Source organism: Caretta caretta, chromosome 8 (assembly GCF_965140235.1).
Source record: "Caretta caretta isolate rCarCar2 chromosome 8, rCarCar1.hap1, whole genome shotgun sequence".
In the NCBI taxonomy this organism is placed as follows: Eukaryota; Metazoa; Chordata; order Testudines; family Cheloniidae; genus Caretta; species Caretta caretta.
The window spans coordinates 101,688,689-101,703,495 of record NC_134213.1 but is presented as its reverse complement, the minus strand read 5'-3'; the positions used below and the strand labels follow the sequence as shown (position 1 = coordinate 101,703,495).

General features: G+C 46.0%; 1 protein-coding gene across 4 annotated transcripts in view; it reads left to right on the top strand.

Annotated features, from left to right (window-relative positions):
* Positions 1 to 6,023: 6,023 nt before the first annotated feature.
* Positions 6,024 to 14,807, top strand: part of SLC5A9 (solute carrier family 5 member 9) — a 111,071-nt gene continuing 102,287 nt past the window's right edge. For 2 of the 4 annotated variants that reach the window (XM_048860482.2, XM_048860481.2), the window contains exons 1-2: positions 6,024 to 6,331; positions 10,063 to 10,137. The gene's annotated coding sequence lies outside the window, so the exon portion shown is untranslated. The remainder of the gene's footprint in view (positions 6,332 to 10,062; positions 10,138 to 14,807) is intronic. The other 2 variants (XM_048860483.2, XM_048860480.2) reach the window with 1 other exon arrangement.

Genomic DNA, 14,807 nt, shown 5'->3' with positions numbered 1-14,807 from the left:
CATAGATTTTAAGGCCGGACAGAACAATTGGATCATCTAGTCTGACCTCCTGCAAGTGCAAGATGTAAAATTACACCCCGTTTCCCCTGCATTGAACCCAATTATTTGTGTCTGACTAAAGCATATCTTTCAGAGAAGTGTCCAGTCTTGGTCTGAAGACATCAGGAGATGGAGAATCCACTGCCTTAAAGTGCTGTTCTGTTCTGACAAGTGACTTTGACAAAATGGCATTACCAGGTTCCAGATGTGTTGGGTCTCTATCCTAACTGTCCAGTGTACAAATACAAATTTTTTTTTTCACTGCTTGTCAACTCACCCTGGAATCTGGAGACCCTTCTTGCTCATGCATCTCCTACAATAAAGATCTTGCAGTCGGAACTGTTTTATCTCATTAGCTTTAAGTGACGTGGCAGACAGATTTATGGAAGAGATCTGCACCGACTATGGCGAGTGGCCGATGTTACAGCTCGAGAGCTAGCAATCTGGACTCAACTCGCTTTCCTGAGCACCTTGGTGTCCAACCAAATTAGGTCCTCCCTGAAACCCAACCCTCACTCCAGTTCCGCTCGTCATGCTACATGAACCGAATTTACAATTTTTTAAAACGATGCATGGGTTGGAACTGAATCTCTTTCTCTCCCACAGCTCTCCTGGCTCTGCTAGGGTAGGCTATTGGGAATCAAAATCTGCACGAATTAAATGTAGACACTAAGATCAGCAGACATTTCAATGAATTTGCACTGGGAGAGGGTCAGCTAAACCAGTTTATAAAGCGGTGGTAATCCCAACTCTCCTCTATGGCTGTGAGACTTGGGTGACCTATAGAAAATACCTGGAATGCGAGCACCAGCACTTTCTTCGGAAGATATTCAACATAAGGTGGGAGGATCATCGCATTAATGTCAGTGTCCTCACAGAGGCCAACATCTTCAGTGTTCAAGGCCCTGATTATCCAGCACCAGCTGAAGTGGAGCAGGCATTGTGTGTACATGCCTGATGTACGCTTACCAGAACAACTGCCGTACACCCAACTGACCAAAGGAGAAAGGAAATAGGGAGGCCAAAAAAACCGCTTTAAAGACACCCTCAAGATAAACATCAAGAGATGTGGCATCAACACCACACACACAGCAGCCCAGGATAGGGATAACTGGTGAAGACTTGTCAGAGCGGGAATGTCCATTTTTGAGGAAAATCGACTTGTCCTGGTCACAGAAAAATGCCAGAAAAGAAAGGACAGACAACTGTCACACAGCAATCACGGCCCAGCCCTGTCTTCCAATGCCACCTGCAATGTCTACCAATGAGCCTGCCGCTCAAGGATCGGACTCCTCAGTCACCAAAGGACCCGTAAAAAATAAAACCTATGAAAGAGATCATCCTTGACCTCGAGGGATCACCGACGATGACTAAGACCGCACAGAAAAATCAAGATATGTGAACTGAGGAGAATTCAATTCATCCGTTTTCATAGGGATCCCACTGTAACTCTTAAATAATTCAGTACAGCACATCCAAATGGCAGATTTTCAAGCTCCACCACTGAACAACTGTGGATCAGCCCTGTCCTAGTTCTTGACGGGGATTTAAGGTGGTGGAGGTGTGACTCAGCAGAAACCACATCAGCCAGCAACATCTTTTTCTCGAGGCATAATGCTGATAACAAGCAAAAGATGTTCACCTAAGTAAATGTGGAACAGAAACCCCCCCAGCTCAGTATTAAGTCCATCCCTCTGAACACTGGCCTGAAATCCAGCCTTTCCAAAGGCAGTGTTCTCCTTGCAACTCTCAGGCACCATCCAGTGGCTTTACACTCTCCAGCCAAAATCTTCTCCCGTGCTCAAAGTCTGAGCAGGCCTTGTACATGAGTGCTCCACAAGGGCTAGGGGCTGAGAGAGGCCTTACCCTCAGCCTGCAGCTCATGAACCAGCCTGGTCTCTTCTTGAGTTCAACCACATTAGTCCTGCTGTTAATGAGAGGAGACTCGAGCCACTTCTAGCATGAGACCAATTTCAGCAGGGGCTGAGAAAAACAAAGGGAGGGAACTATGGGAAAGATATGCGTTATAAGAGCAAAATATATTACGCTTGGGCCTTCCTACAGGGAATAAACTCAGTCAGGAAGGCGGGATCAATTCAGAGGAGGTCAGTAATGGAGGCTAATCCAAGGGATGAGTCATGAGGGGGGGTTCGGGTGAGGATAGTGACATGGCTACTCAGAGCAGCTTGTAGCAGATCAGAGGAGCATCAAGGCATGCTGAAGTGGCGCAGCACATGACATGAGTAAGGGGAGCCATAGGAGATGGGGTGGGGGGCAAGATTTCGACAGATCTGTGAAGAGCTTTGAAAGTGGTGGAGCAGAAATGGAGCCATCACTCTGGGAAGTTCAGCTTGAGCTCGGAGAGGCAGTGTGATCTAATGGGCGGGTGACGGGGCTGGGAATCAGGAGACCTAGGTGCCATTCCCAGTTCTGCCACTGACCACCTGGGTGGCCTTAGTCAAATCACTTCACCACTCTATGGCTGTGTTTTCCCTCCCACCCTTTGTCTATCTAGATTGTAAAATATTTCGGGTCGGGGCTATCTCTTACCAGGTGCATGTTTTGCACCTAGCACAATGGGTCTCTCTACAGAGCAACTGTGATATAAATAATAACATGAGAAAGGGGGAAATTACTCTGGGGAGGACAAGGACCATATTTTTCAGGAGACTGCTGGGAAGACCAGGGGAGAAAACACTGATGTGTTAAATAGCACTGCATCCTGCGACTGTGTCTCCTTTGCTCTGAGGGATCGAGAAACATTAGGCAAAATCTGGTTATTTTTCTTTTTTTTTAAAACAAACAATCTTTTCAATTAGACGGGTTTGTCGCAGAGGCAGTAAATCTATGCTTTATAAAAACAAACACTCTCATAATTAGTTCTATCCAGGAAGAAAATTAACTGTTTATCTTTGTGTAATGAATCAAAGGACCCTGCCAGCTTTACCAAGCCGCCTCTCCGCAGACTGAGGGTGGGTGCGAGGTGAGAAACACATGATATACAATGACGGGACATCGGGATACCATAGATCGCTCCCCACTCTGCTTGTACAACTGTCCACATGAATTATGTGAAGTAATATTCCAGGCCAAAGAGTTACAGGGCTGTGCAATGGCTGCTACTTGAAGAAACAATAAATAACAAGGGGAACATTTGATACCCTCATTTGTATTAACATTTTTAACAGCGGGATCGCTCTGGCATACATGTGCAGTGGGGCAATCCGGTTCACCTGTCTAATTGGTAAAACCACAATGCCCTTTCACATACAGTGGAAGTTACACCAGGGCTGAGTCTGGCCCAACAGCAGTCAGGTAAATTAGCCTTGGTGTCTTTCCAACCTGAGTAATCACATTCACTCTTCTTGTAGAATTTCCACCGGTGGTTTCATTTGGATAACACACATGCCTTGTTCCACTGAAGAGGTGACTGTCTTTCAGTGATGGGTGTGGCAATCCCATTGGGCCTAATCTTGCCCTCAGCTCCACAGACAAAATGAGCAGGAAGGATGGCCTTTCCTTGTGTCTAGGGAATGAGTTGCCCTGGACTCTGGTCCCAACTCTACTGCCCACTTTCCACGTCACTGGACTTACTCCAGGTTTTCACTAGTGCCAATGAAATCAGAATCTGGCCCATATGTTCTCTAACACCCATTTCCCATCTGTAAATCAGGGATAAGGTTTACCTGTGTCACAGAGATGCTGAAAAACTTAGTTCATTCATGCTGCTAACGCAGTTTGAGATTATTGGACCGAACCGTTAAATATGCAAAATATCATAGCTACCTGAAGGCTATCATTATCTGCAGGCTGAATTATAGGGCCCTCTTTATTTGAATTAGGTTGGTGGCTGCAATATGCTAGGTGTTTTCCAGTCTTGCAGGCTGCAGTGTCTACTGCAAAGAGCACAGAACCTAAGCGACAAACAAGAGCCAAAAGGGGCTGGAGCAAGGATAAACATGGCTACACATTTAACAATACAATTATGCGCGGTGTGACTTGGCCTCTTCTCAGCCACTGTCAGCTGGCAGTTTGTGGTAGACGGAAGAAGATCTTGAGGGATTTAACCAAGGAGAGGGGAATGGCCTTACAGAGATTACGTACGTCTGATTCTGCAATTGACAGTGCATGGATGCACTGCCGAGTCCCTGTCAATAGCAGGATCAGGGCCACAGTATGTGAAGTGTGAGGTGATCCTTCTGGATGCTGGAGATAAGCACGTGAATTTAGATACTGTCATCAGTCAGTAATTATGTTATTGTTTTTATTGTCACAGCAGCACCTTGAAAGCCTGGATCAAGGCGCCACTGAGCTAGGCACTGTGCGGACAAGCAGCAAAGTCCCTGCCCCACAGAGCTCACAGTCTAAGTGCCAGACAGAACACAACAGGGGGATGAAACAGACCGACAAGGTGGGGAGGCTGGAAGCACAAAGCAACATAAACCAAACAGAGTTTAACATAAAGGCAGATGTCTCAGCTCACCCCTCGCCTAACCAATGCCTATAATAGTGAGAAGGTGACTGTGGGTATGGCTACACTGCAGTGCATCCCTGGGCTCAGATTCAGGTTTGACCCCAAACCCACCTTCTGTCTACACACAATTGGATCTGAGGTAGGCCCTGACCCGAGGATCCCACAGGGTGGGTGGATTCAAGTCCGGGTCTCACTAGGACTCATGCCCAAACTCCATTGTTTTGCAGTGTGGACGCAGCTCAGGACTGCCCCCCAGATTCGGGCCCTGAGAGGGCACCAATATCATTCCACAATCCCATGGGCCAACGTTCTTTGTCCTTCCTATCCCAAGAATAGCCAATCAACTCCCAGGAAGTGGAAGCAATTTCCCTTATTTAAGCAACCTAGCGTCAATATGCAGTGTGGCTGCTCAGGGCCTGGGCTTTCAAACCCAAGGTCCGCAGACTTGAGTCCCACTAACCCTGGGCGAGACATACCCTCTGTTTCTCCTTTCCCTGCAGTGCGGAGACTGTCAGCATCCATGCCAACGGCATCAGGCACGTGGACAAGGTGGCTCTGATTCTCCAATCCTCTGCACCATAATGTTTGCACAAATTGGCTGTACAATATGTTGCTTAACCAGAAGGGCAGATCCATTCTCCATCCCTTCTAGCTGTAGGTGTAAACCCCACTGACGTGGCTAATTACTGCTGATTTATACTATGTCAGTGAGGGCAAAAGCAGGCTCAAAGCTCTCTTTCTGCAGGCTGGTCTGAAAAGCGGCTGTGTCTTCATTGCAAAAAAAACCCAAAACAGCTGCACACATAGAGATGTGCCTTGTCCACACCTATTTTTTGCAGTGAAGACGCTATCACTGCTATGTTGATTTGCAGGTCATTGCGAGCAAAGGGTGCAAAGGTTATCATTCAGAAGACCCCCAATTTGAAAGCCACCCTCTTCCCGCAGCGGTCTCTGCCTTTCTCAGCAGCTCATCTATAAATCTGAAGAAGTAGGAAGTTGAAGTGCAGGTCATTGGAAACCTGATCATTCCCCCAGTTTGCCTGCTCATTAAGGTGAGGTATAACTTTACCTTAACATCACGCGCCTTTCACTTTTCATCTTGCAGCAGCCCCACCGAATGCTAAGCAGGTCACATATGGCCTCTGTCAGCTACACCACAACCTTTTGTACCTTTTAATAAAAACATCATGAGTGTTTTCTTTTCGTTTCCATTTTAACCTGGCCCATCTCGATGATAAGGCTTTGTTGAGCAGCTTTGCTTTCCAAACCCATGACTCTGTGGCCACGGCATGTCCGCTTGGAGACCATAGTCAGGCGTTGTGTGACTCTGTCCTTGTGTGTGACAAACAGGCACTTCATTAACTCCCTGCAGTGGGTTTGCAGATGTGCAATAATGAGAACTAGCCCATCCCCCTCCTTTTGCTTTTTCCAAGTGGGAAGGACTAGTTAGTTCAGCTAAAAGCAGACTGGATTTGTTATCGTGGTGCATAAGTAATTTTCATCATTTTTGAGACCTAAATGTTGGGATTCCCCTGTCACCAGTAAAGAAACTGACACTTCAAAAAAATCTCAATTTTTAAAGTCTTTGAGATGAACAGCCCTTTGTGCTGAAAACAGGATGCATTTCCAGTTCTTAAAGACAACATGGCCCTTTCATGGAAATCTAGTGAAAAACCCTGCATCTGGATCACTTATAACCTGAAATGAAGAGCTGAGTATCTGAAAGGAAGGGCAGTCTTGTCGTTAAGACACCAGCCAGGAGTTCAGGACACAGGGGTTCTATTCCCTACTTTGTCACAGACATTTGTGCAACTTTTGGTAAGTTATCTAATCTCTCCGGGCTTTCGTACCCCATCTGCACAACGGGGTCAATAAAGCTTTCCTTTGTCTGTCTTAGACTGTACACTCTTTGGGGCAGGGACTGTCACAGAGAGGCAGGATGATCCAATGGTTAAGGCAATAGCGAAGATCTGGGTTCAATTCCCTCCTTGGCCAAAAATTGCCAGTGTGACCTTGGATGAGTCACTCCTCATCTGTAAAATGGGGATAATAGCTTAAAGGGGGTTGGGGAGGATAAGTACATTAACGATTGTGCACTTTTAAAATCTACTGATGAAAAATGCTGTAGAAAAGCCAGATATTAGTATCTGTCTGTAGAGTGCCTATCCTATTAGAGATTGGATGGGATCACTAGGTGCTATGAGGTTGTTTGAGGGTGGTGAAACACTGGAATGCGTTACCTAGGGAGGTGGTGGAATCTCCTTCCCTAGAAGTTTTTAAGGTCAGGCTTGACAAAGCCCTGGCTGGAATGATTTAGTCGGGGATCGGTCCTGCTTTGAGCAGGGGGTTGGACTAGATGACCTCCTGAGGTCCCTTCCAACCCTGATATTCTATGATTCTGTGATGAGTAATGTGAATAATAATTGTACATAGAATTTCACGAAAATATTTTCATCCCTTTTACACTGCTCTAGTGATCACTGTTCCCACTAAGCTGTATGCGTGCACACAGATCCTAAACCCTGCGCACACAGTGAAAGACCGTGTGCACAAAAATTTGCACAGAAGCACAACAATTTGCACAGAAGAAATTTTTTGCGCGCGTGGCCTGTCAAAAATTTGCATAGAAGAAATTTTTTGGGCACACGGCCTGTCAAAAATTAGAGGGAACATTGCTAGTGATCATAACAACTGAAAGCACAGTCGCTTTTGATTTATAATTTCTTTGCACTGCTACCACCATCAGAAGCAAGAGAATGAAAGCTAAGCAGGGACGTGTTTTTATACTGTTGGGTTTCTTGACTTGTTTTGTTTTAAAATATTATTCCACTCCAGCACCTAACAAATGCTTGGGGGAAAGGACATCTTTATTACAGAGTCAACACCCCTATCTTTTCTATTGCTGAGAGCAATACGTTTCACATACATTTACAGTATTATAATACCAGATGGGAAGGGAGTAGAGAGATGCAGGCTTATGAGAAAAGAAGAAATTAACCATCAAGGCCGCCACAGGGGAGGAAAATCCTAGGGGCCCCTATAAAACATCAGTTTCTACAGAATCCAGACTCTCCTCGCTAGTGAAGTAAATGACATCTCATAAGTGAGAGAATCTGGCCCAGTTTTTCAAAACAGAGTTTGGATGAAGGACAACTCCAGCTTGTGACAACCTGCCTGAATGCTCTCGGGTTTGCCTGACAATTGTTTGCAAACCCATCCGCTCTCTGAACCTTCCTACTTCTCCAATTGCCTGACCAGCAAAGTGAAATTCTGTGAGGTATGTGTGTGTTTTATACCAGATGAGCTGGGATTTGGGTAACTTGGACTCCTTCCAGAAGCCTTTCCTTTCACACTGTGCCCTTTATTAAGAACCAAAGTATGTAACCATTGTGGAAAAGGTGTTTATGTTTCTCTGCCTAATAAATCACTTGTCCTTTTTCATCTTTAATGGCCTGAATAGAACCATTTCCCTGGTACTGAATTACTACAGCCAGTATTACCCCCACTCTCCGACCCTTTGTATGGTAGCATATGCCTCCTTGTGACTGTTGCAGCAGGGAGGGTTGAAAGGATTTGGGAGTTAAAAACCCAAATTCTGCTCTCCTGTAGGCCATGATGAATTTTTCAGCCCCAGCAAGGTCTTTGTACCAGATGCATTCGCAATGATCTTCCTCACAAGAAAGGCTAAAAACTTACTGTAAAAAAAAAAGAGAAGAGTTGCAGTTGTGTGACAATGGTAAAGAATTCCAGGAAGAGTCACTTTCTTACACTGAATGACTTTATTAGATCATAGTAAACAGCACTATTGCTGAAGCTTGCTTACACAGACTTCAAGGAGTTTGGGGTTGGGGCCTTCTGCCCGCTCTGTGTTCGTATAGCTCCGAGCACAGTGGGGCCCTGGGCCATGACTGGGGCTCCTAGACACTAAAGTATACAACTGATCAAAATAAAGCTTTTTGAGCTGCTACCTGTAGATCTTCTACCAAATGCCTTCCCCAGCCTCCTCCTGTCTAGCTTCCTGCTACAGAGAGTTATAGGTAGTACACACACTCTCACAAAAGCTAAGATTAGCCTCGATGCTCATTGATTCCCTAAATTCAGGAGGGGTTGGTTTGTAGATTTCACCGATCCCAAGTCTGGCTCGTTAGAATCATAGAATATCGGGGTTGGAAGGGACCTCAGGAGGTCATCTAGTCCAACCCCCTGCTCAAAGCAGGACCAATCCCCAACTAAATCATCCCAGCCAGGACTTTGTCAAGCCTGACCTTAAAAACCTCTAAGGAAGGAGATAGGTAACCCATTCCAGTACTATACCACCCTCCTAGTGAAAATTTTTTTCCTAATATCCAACCTAAACCTCCCCCACTGCAACCTGAGACCATTACTCCTCATTCTGTCATCTGCTACCACTGAGAACAGTCTAGATCCATCCTCTTCGGAACCCCCTTTCAGGTAGTGGAAAGTATTTCCCTCAACCTTAACTGATTCTGTATATTCCTGTTTGGTTTCTGCAGTTTGTGCACTGGCTCATGGAGCTCCCATCTCCAGTGTAATGTCTTCATGGCAGAGTTAACTTGGGCTCGTACTCCAGTGTTGCCCTTAACCCCCACTCCCATCTACAGACACAACCCACTCACCTTAAGTTTACTGGTGCTTTCAACCCAGGCTAGCGGGTCCGGATGGGGATTTCGGCTACAGCTCAAGTGCTGCTTTCCCTCAGGCTGGTACTCTACCACATTGCAGTGAGGATGCTGCTCGTCCTCCATTGCCTTCCCACAATTCCCTCTGAGTGCTCAGAAAGACAGAAAAGTTCTCCCACAATTCACTAGGGAAGAATTAGAGCATGGCTCAGCTTTATGCTGCAGAAAAAATCACAGGCTATACCCTGAGAAGTCCTAGGAAGCGTAACTCATACCAGGGAGTGTGGCACCAGTGGAGACCCAGTCACTCAGATAGGGCTTTGTAGTGTGGCTGCTCAGGCTAGGCTAACGTGGGTACCACTCACCCAGGTTAACTCTGCAGTGCAGAAATACCCCTAGAAGCTGAATCAGGCTACAGATCCCCACAATTTAGGGTTGAAAACCCTCCAGGATTGTCCTGGAGTCTCCAGGAATTAAAGATTAATCTTTAATTAAAGAGAATGCCATGTGATGAAACCTCCAGGAATTCATCCAACCAAAGTTGGCAACCCTACCCCACGTAACTAATTTGCAACTCTTGTTCTACCATGGGAATAGTGGGCAGAGGGAGAATTATGTCTTGCCTGGAGGATGGGAGGTTGGATTCCACTGCCATCTAACCTACTTTACTCACTCTTGGTGAAGACAACTGGGTGCATTTGAAGCTTGACTCCATAGGCAGATTGCACTGTGCTAATCCCCTAGGAATGCTGCAGTCGTCAGCTAGCCAGGTAAGTGCTAAGGGCTGCATTCCAAAGGAATTATCACTTTCCCATCCTCCTCTGAGCCCACTATTCCCTGGGAAATCCCCTTTGGACCAAGATTTATTACCTTCTTCTCCAGTCTTACATCATCTTTCATTTTCCCCAGACATTTGGACCCCAGAGGAAAGGAAGGAGAAGAATTCCTCACGGCATTTCAGGGAAGGATAACTAGAAACACTGGGTGAGTGAAGATGACCACTGGAAATTCTAGGACAGAGATTAGGTGACTATTCCAATAGTGCACTTCCTTTGACAGTGAAAGGCCCTCCCAAGAGAAATAGTGGAAGCCCAATCACTGGAGTTAATTAAAAGGAGACTGGACAAAGTGCACATGAATATGGGGAATGTAGCATGTGTGAAGGCCGTGCAACCCAGTGGTAGGGCAGTGCACAGTGATGTGAGTTCATCAAGCACCAAGCAGAAAGTGGCCCTGGTCTTGGTTAGGTGCTATGCAATATACTTAATCATTTACTAACAGGGTATGTTGCTGCTCTGCACGCTTTGCCTTTTTCTATAGAGGAGACCATAAGAACAGCCATACTGGGTCAGACCAAACGTCCACCCAGCCCAGAATCCTGTCTTCCGACAGTTGCCAGTGCCAAGTGCCCCAGAGAGAATGAACAGAACAGGTAATCAGCAAGTGATCCATCCCTTGTCGCCCATTCCCAGCTTCTGGCAAACGGAGGAAAGGGACACCATCCCTGCCCATCCTGGCTAATAGCCATTGATGAGTCCTCCATGAGTTTCATGTTGGGGGGACTAATTGGAGTCAGCTGCCATTTTGGGCTCCATTTCATTTGCAGGCTGCTCATCATCATGTTCCCATTACACCTCTGGCGTTTAGGGCAGCGATGAAGCTCCTCCACTCCTGTCTGTTTCTGGCAAGCCTCTCAATGGTTTCCCAGCTGCTACATAGGGCTAATTCTCTTGGAAACATTGGATGAAATCTTGGCTCCATTCAAGTTAATGGTAAAATTCTCATGGACTTCAATGGGGCCAAGATTTCACCCATGATATTTATGCTTTCTTTGTTTCTTATTTTCCTTGATTGGAAATAAGACATTTAGGCTGAAAACACAGGTTTAATTTTTGTCTCGGGGAAAAGGAACATTTTCACAGTGTAGGGATGTGGACCCCGATGACCTGATGGATCATTTCCAGCTTCTTATGTCTTGGATTTTATTATTTTTACCTGACGGCTCACTAGCTAAGTCACCATCCTTATGTCAGATCTGAGCCATCTGGGTTCATTTTATCCAATCAATGCTGTAATTCCATCGAGTTTCTCATCCGTTTCAGACACCGGCCTGAGTTACTATAATCTGTGAAATGCTAAATTGTTGTTATTTTTTTTTACTATTATTGTGGCACCCACAGGCCCCAACTGATGGTAAGGCCCTATTGTGCACAAACACATAGAAAGAGACACCCTCTGACCCAAAGAGCTTACAATCTATGTCAACAAGACCGACAAAGGGTGGGAGGAAGGAAGTAATATTAGCCATAGATTCAGATTCATAGATTTGAAGACCTGAAGGGAGATTCAAGTTGCAGTGGGGGAGGTTTAGGTTGGATATTAGGAAAAACTTTTTCACTAAGAGGGTGGTGAAACACTGGAATGTGTTACCTAGGGAGGTGGTAAAATCTCCTTCCTTAGAGGTTTTTAAGGTCAGGCTTGACAAAGCCCTGGCTGGGATGATTTAACTGGGAATTGGTCCTGCTTCGAGCAGGGGGTTGGACTAGATGACCTTCAGGGGTCCCTTCCAACCCTGATATTCTATGATTCTATGATTTTTTTGGATCATCTCATGTGACCTCCAGCATAATACAGACCAGACGGTTTCACCAAGTAGTTCCTGCATCAAGCCCATAATTTCAGGGAGGTCTAGAACATACCTTTTATTAAGTCATCCAATCTTGAGCAAAACAAATGAGGTAAATGTGATCTAGATGAAATAGGGTGGGTGCACAACTGGTTGAAAGACCATCCTCAAGGAGTAGTTGTTAAAAGTTCACTGTCAAACTGCGGGGATGTATCTAGTAGGAGCCCACAGGGGACAATCCTGGGTCCAGTGCTGTTTAGTATTTTCATTTATGACTTGGATAATAGAGTGGAGAGTATGCTTTTAAAATTTGTGGATGACATCGAACTGGAAGGCACTGAAAGCAACGTGGAGAACAGGATTAAAATTCAAAACAACCTTGACAAATTAGATAATTGGTATGAAACCAACATGATGAAATTCAGTAAAGACAAGTGCACAAAGTACTTCAGTTAGGAAGGAAAAAGCAAATTGTACAATTACAAAATCGGGAACTGGCTAGGTGATACTATCGCTGAAAAGGAGCTGGGGGTTATAATGGACCACAAATTAAATATGACATCCAGACAGATGTGATGCAGCTGCAAAAAAAAAAAAAAAGAAAAAAAAAGCTAATAATATTCATGAGGTGTATTAACAAGAGTGTTGTATGTAAGATACAGGAGATAATTCTCTCACTCTTCTCAGCACTGGGGAGACCTCAGCTAGAATACTGAGTCTAATTCTGAGCACCGCAGTTTAGGAAAGATGAGGACAAATTGGAGAGAGTCCAGAGGAGAGCAACAAAAATGATTAGAGGGTTTGAAAACCTGACCTATGAGGAAAGGTTAAAAAAACTGGGCATGTTTAGTCTTAGAAAAGAAGATTGTGGGAGGGTGGGGGGGAACCTTATAACAGTCGTCAAATATGGTAAGGGCTGTTATGAACAGGATGGGGATCAATTGTTCTTCATATCCCCTGAAGGTAGGACAAGAAGTAATGGGCTTAATCTGCATTAAATCTAGGACGCTCATTTGGGGGTAGAGAATTATAGAGTTCTGTGGATGTTCAGTGACCCACAGGTTAAGCACTCCAGGGGGATTCTCCAAGGACTCAGGGATTGGTGTGTGCCTTTTGCTAACCTGTACAGAGAGAGCGCGAGGCCTGGAAGGCCATGCTTGTGTTGCCTGAAGCTGGTGGAGTCAGCAGCCAGAGACAAGACTTCCTCATGCTGAGGGCAAGTGGTATTAAGGTGTTTAACAGGTGTACTCCGGGAAGTATCACAACACATCTGGACAAACACCTGTCAAAGATGATCTAGATTTATTTGATCCCGCCTGAGCTCAGGAGGCGGGACTAGATGACCCTTTGAGGTCCATTCCAGCCCTACAGTTCTATGATTCTTGATTTAAAGACTCCAAGTGATGGGGAAACCACCACATACTACATAAAGCTGTTCCAATGGTTAATTACCCTCACAGTAAAAAAAATATGCACCCTATTTCTAGTCTGAATATGTCTAGCTTCACTTTCCAGTCATTGGATTTCATTATAACCTCGTCTGTTAGATTCAAGAGCCCTCTACTAATCAGAAAACTTTTCCACATGTAGGTACCTATAGATGTGATAGACTCAGGCCAGTTGGGTACAGCAGAGTAGCGGAAGGCAGATATACTGGCCACTGGATTACCAGTTTTCTGTTCCCTGACTGACCAGAGCAGGGGCTGCTCCAGGCTAATGAGAACACCTGACTCCAATTAACCTGCAAAGAGTCAGGTGACACCATTAAGCTAATGTTACCACCTGACTCTAATTAAGGGGGGGGGGGAAGGGATAGCTCAGTGGTTTGAGCCTTGGCCTGCTAAACCCAGGGTTGTGAGTTCAATCCTTGAGGGGGCCATTTAGGGATTGGGGCAAAAATTTGGGGATTGGTCCTGCTTTGAGCAGGGGGTTGGACTAGATGACCTCCTGAGGTCTCTTCCAACCCTGATATTCTATGATTCTATGATTCTAAGTCCCCTCTGATATTATAAAAGGGCTCACTCCAGTCAGGCAGAGGAGAGCCAGGGAGCCAGAGGAGAGGAAGTACGGCTGAAGGGCTGGTTAATGAGTACATCCTCAAGTCATTGGTAAGGGAGCCCTCAGGTAAGGGTGAAGAAGGGAGAAGCAGGAGAGCTGTGGGGAAGTGGCCCAGGGAAATGTAGCAACTCTGGCAGTGAAAGATTGGCTGCCAACTGATACTACCATTTAGGGTCCCTGGGCCGGAACCCAGAATAGAGGGCGAGCCCGGGATCCCCCCGCCCCCGCCCTCCAACCTGCCACTACAGAAACACCTCCTGGGAGGGGAAAAACAGGCCCCTGTCAGGACAGGAGGCTAAACTGTTTTGCTATAAGGCCGTAGGAGCAACAGAGACTGTGAGAATTCTCTTACCAACTTCCTTGCTGGCTTATGATGAAAAGGGCTCAGTAGACTGTATCCCTGGCCCTAGAGAGAGAAGGGCTATATGGAGGGTTGCAGTGAGCCTCTGAAGCTAGCATAAACCACCTGGAAGCTTGGGACCCATGGGGACAAGGTCGGAGCTATGCCACAACTGGTATCAGGAGTGGGATTTGTGATTGTTCACAGCGTGGTGGAACAAAGAGGTTAAAAAAAAAAGTACACTCAGGTTTTTGGTGTTGGGTTTTTGTTTGTACCACAATGGAGGAGGTGGTGAGAGCGCTGGTGCAAGCCACAGAGGCCCAGCAGGAGGCAACCCGGGCTCAGGCAATGGAGCAACAGGAGTCCATGAGGCTACAGCAGGAAACCAACCAATTATTAATGAGCCAGGAGACCCAAGATTGAGCCCTCCTGCGCGAGAAAATGGACCAGCTGAATATCCTCACCATCCAGGTCTGGGGGTCCGATGGGACCCGAACCCTGAGGGCAACCGGTTGTCTGCCAAAGATGACAGCAGAGGATGATGTAGAAGCATATGTCCTCTCATTTGAAAGGTCTGCTCAGCGTGGGGCCTGGCCCCAGCAGCAGTGGGCCAGCATTCTCGCCCCGTTT